At 48.0% G+C, this 4,641-nt stretch overlaps 1 long non-coding RNA gene across 1 annotated transcript; it reads right to left on the reverse strand.

Annotated features, from left to right (window-relative positions):
* Positions 1-1,170: 1,170 nt before the first annotated feature.
* LOC306649089 lies at positions 1,171-3,379 on the reverse strand. Its single transcript, XR_013760573.1, has 3 exons — positions 3,062-3,379; positions 2,035-2,076; positions 1,171-1,405 (listed from the first exon to the last, which is right to left on the reverse strand). It is a non-coding gene; the product is annotated as an uncharacterized lncRNA (long non-coding RNA).
* Between the last annotated feature and the right edge of the window lie 1,262 nt (positions 3,380-4,641).

Genomic DNA, 4,641 nt, shown 5'->3' on the forward strand with positions numbered 1-4,641 from the left:
AGGGGACTAAGTTTCAGTTGGGAAGAAAAGAGAAAGTTCTGGAAAGTGGATGGTGGCAACGTTTGTACAGCAATTTGAAGGTACTCAATGCTGCTGAGACGTATCCCTAAAAATGCTCAAAATGGCAGGTGCACCCCGTAATCTCAGCTATTTGGGAGGCTGAGGCAGGAGGATCACAAGTTTGAGGTCAGCCTCAGCAACTTAGCGAGTCCCTGTCTCAAATAAAAGATAAGATAAAACGGACTGAGGATGTAGCTCTGTGGTAGAGCTCCCCAGAGTTCAATCCCCAGTACTGCTAAAAGAAGAAGGAAAAAAGAAAAAAAGTTAAAATGGTAAATATTTTAGATCATGTATATTTTATCAAGATTTTTTTAAAAATCCACAGGAACAGCCCAGATGTTTTCTTTTCACATTAAAAAGCCCACATTATTCTGTAAAGGGGTTTACAGGTCTTATCTGAGGGTCTTTTGCACAAATTAGGCTGAGACCCCTGTGGCTCTAAAGGACCTGCTTGTTCTGACACCTCTCTGTGCCTGGCCTGCCCGGAGGACTCTGTCTCTTTCTTCAGGGACTGTCCCCAAGCCCCAGTTCTGTTTCCAGGGACAGCCTGGAGTCTCTTTCATATTCCAGTTGGACCCTACTGCCTGCCAAGGACCTAAGGCTTTGCTTTCTATTTAGTTAAAAGGATTCGGGGCAAGTGTCGGAACAGCATTGAAACCATATTAGCGCCGAGCTGAGACTTTCTCCTGGGTGAACAGGGAGACTTGCTGTCGGAGGCCACGTGACTCCACGCCCTGTTCACAAAACTGCCGCGGATCTCATTTCCCATGCTTCGTGAGACATCACGTGACCTCGTAGAATCCACAGAACCCTGAGAAGTTGGTACTATCAGGCACAGAACTGTGCAGATGAGGAACTGAAACAGGGAGGTCAAGTGAACTTCTCTGACCCCCACCCTCCCTGAGATCTATATATATATATATATTTTTTTTTTTTTTTTCATAGAGCATCTTTCCATTGTGACATTCTTTGAAGGAAGCCCAAGGTTGCATTCAATCAAGATCATTTCTCTTTGGAAAATCCAATTTCAAACCTGACAGAGAAAGTGAGGTTAGTACCAGATTGTTAGATCTTCAGAACTGGAAGGGTCCAAACCAGCTCCTCTGTCCCATCTGTTCTCGATGAACAAACTGAGGCAAAGGAAGGAAATGAGAGAGGAGAAATTCCCGTCCTGGTGTCCTGGCTTCAGCTGGCAGGGTTGGGGTGAGGAGGCTTGTCCGGGCTTCTGCCTTGCCCATGGGACAAAAACTTTGGTTTTCTCTTGGTCTGAGCTTTGGTGGTGGAGGGAATGGGGGACAGTGTCTGCGTCCGGAACGTGTCCTGCTTCTCGGGTCCCATGGCACCTCTTGAGTTGGCATCAGAACAGTCTGTATAAGCAAAAAAAAAAAAAAAAAAAAAAAAGAGCAATTACTCTCTATGTATGATCTATCAAAATGTGTGAATGCATTTTACTGTCATGTACAACTAATTGGAACAAATAAAATAAAAATAAATAAAATTCCAGCAGCTCAGGAGGCTGACGCAGGAGGATGGAGAGTTCAAAGCCAGCCTCAGCAATGGTGAGGTGCTAAGCAACTCATGAAACCCTGTCTCTAAATAAAATACAAAATAGGGCTGGGGATGTGGCTCAGAGGTCGAGTGCCCCTGAGTTCTATGTCCAGTATCCCCCCCCCTCAAAAACAAACAAACAAACAAACAAACCTGCATCCTAATCACTGTGTGGCTGATGCGGACCCTCTCGATCACCCTGAAACGTTGATCACTCCCGAGCTTCCTTTATGATCTTGGCCTCCTTTGAATGCTTCCCGTACTGTTATCTACCAAGGCCTTCTTTCCTTTGCATGTATCTGCCTTTAAAACTTAAATTCATTTACTGACAAAGCAGATTTTTTTCAGGTTATTACTATAAATAGACAACCAGTAACCATAAAAGTGACTCCAATACAAAGAAAATATTTATTAAATTCTGCTTACATCCTGCTGCCTACGGTAGCCTCTGAGCCTGAGGTCTTCTCTCTGTTAATACAAGAAACAACCAATCAAAATAATTAGCAGGCGTGAGGTGTTAAAGATACACTTGCTGTGAATGGAAACTTTCTTGATGAATTAGGAGAATCCCAAGGGAGTTAAAAGGGGCCAGGTGCCTTTACCGTGGGAGTCATTGTTTCAAATGCCATCTGGGCATTATCCAAAATCATTTTAGGTGCCACCGATGCTCTCTGTATCTTTGGAAATGCTCCATTATCTCAGTTCATCTTTGCCACACTCTTCTTATGCCATTAGTATGAATCCTACATATACTAGGTTCAGAGAAGTGGCCTCATTAACCCAAAGTGGCACAACCAACAGAGGCAATCCTGCTTCCATTGACTCCAAAACTGGAGCTCCTGTCCTGAACCTCAGTGGTGTTTGGTTCTGGGGCCACATCTGCCCAGCGAAAGAGCCATTAGCCGTATCCTGTGACTCTCTGCCAGCTTCCAAGGCCAGATGTCCCACCACAGGCAAACTCCCCTGTACAGAGCCTGGTGGAGAGATGGATTACTGGACCACAGTCCCACATCCATGCGTTGGGAATGCGCAGCCAGGCAGCACCGACCAACGCTGACTTCCTGACTAAAGATGACCAGGATGCAGGAAAGATGGGGGGACAAGAGGGGGAAGTCAACGAAAGCCAGTAATGGGCAGGCACCTCCATGTCCTCCCTCAGAAAACAGGGACAACGAAACCTACTTCATGGGATGGCTGGTTGTTGGGATGGCTTGGACACATGGCTTCCCTGCCTCTCCCACTCTTCTCCCCCTCCCCCCTCTGCCCCCTGACGCACACGCAAGTGAGCCCACGTTTGGCTCTGTGGACACTTGAAGGAATGTGTAGCCAAGGTCTGCCAATGTGGAAATAGATGGGACCCGTGGGACCGCCGCTAGAGTTTTCTGGAGCTTCAGGGCAACCTCACCAGAACTTGGAGTAAGGGGTCCCTCCAGAAGTGTCACCTGACGTGTACCAGGAAGTCCCGAGGATCAGCCTGCGTTTCACCATTAGCACCCACTCCGCTGTGCTAGGCAGTCCCTCCCTCCTGCAGCTTCTCCGAGTGAGCTGAGCGGCCACAGGGAACAGAAAGGCATGCTTCTGGTGCTTTTATCACCAGAGGACCCGGAAGAGGGGGACCCCGAGAGATGCAGGAGGGGAATGGCTGGTGCTCGCCACAGGCAGAAGCTTCCCTCACACCAGGGCTGACGGCTTCCAGGGGACCCTGCTCATGCCTACGAGGGCCAGGGGCGGCAAGCCGATGCCCACCGATGATAAAAAAAGGCAGAGCACTTCTTTCCTGCAGCGCGTGACAGCGCGTCAGTTCCTCCGCGCTGGCCTCTTATCTCCTGCGGGCGGAAAGGCGAGGCTGATGAGGAGGCCAGATTGCAGCCCAGCCAGGCCTGCTTCTCATCGCTGGGAAACCACTTCCCAAGCTCCGCACATCTGGCGGCCGGGTGGGCTTTCCCTTAAGGCCCTGGGAAATCGCAAACGCAGACACGCGTGCGCCAGATCCACGAGGCGCGCGTGGCGGCGCTGCTGCAAAGTCTAACTCGCTCCGTGGCCCGACTCGCGCTTGTCTCCCTCTCGGGACCTCAGTTTCCTGAACTGTAAAAATGTGCAGGGCAGCCGAGGCTAGTGATGGCTGAGAACGTCTTCTTGTTCTCTTAGTGAAAAATCATGATAACACAAATGCTGCTCTCACATAAAAATCCAGATATGCAGGGCATGCACAGAGAAAAATCAGAATATGTTGCACATGCCTAAGTATTTTTTAAAAATCCCACTAAATGAAAAGTTATCAATTATCAGGCAAAGAAATGGAGTTATACAAAATCAAAAGTCATACTTTTTTGCTCCAAATTAATGAGATTAATCCAAACCTATATAACAGAGATCAGACAATATGGTGGTGGTGTTTCCTTGGCCCTTTATGGTGTTTTAAAAAAATCGAGATTTTAATTAATTAATTTTCTTTACTGGGAGTTGCACCTGAGGCCTTCCAGCACTGTGCTGCATCCCCAGCCTTTTTATTTATTTTGAGACAGGTTCTTGCTAAGTCACCCAGGCTGCCTGGAACTTTCCATCCTCCAGCCTTGGCCTTCTTAAGCAGCTAGAATTACTGGCATGTGCCACCATGCCTGGTGAGCAAACATTTTAATAACAGATTTCCTGTCAAAGTCCCAATATCATGTCTCTAGAAAAATCCACTGATGTGACAAAATTTGGCAGTTTGCTTATCCTAATCTCTACTGGATGACATTATTCTCTCTTGTCACCTGCCTAGTCCAGCTTCTTGAATTTGAGACTGCTTTAGACAGAAATTGTCTGCATGTTCCAGGCAGAGAGGGAGATGGTCCTGCTGGAAATGTCACTGTCTTCCTAGGTGACCGACAGAGCCCATCAGCAATCCACCCACCTGGCTAGTTGGCCTTGAGAAAGGGCCCTGATGGATGGTGGGCTGAGCCCTTTACAGAAGTGGCTGCCCTGTCCGTCAGAAGCCAGTGTCAGTCAGTCAGTGAGGCCTGGGGTCCATATGCTTCCAGAACCATCCCA

Source organism: Sciurus vulgaris (genome assembly GCF_902686455.1).
Source record: "Sciurus vulgaris genome assembly, chromosome: 17".
Lineage (NCBI taxonomy): Eukaryota > Metazoa > Chordata > Mammalia > Rodentia > Sciuridae > Sciurus > Sciurus vulgaris.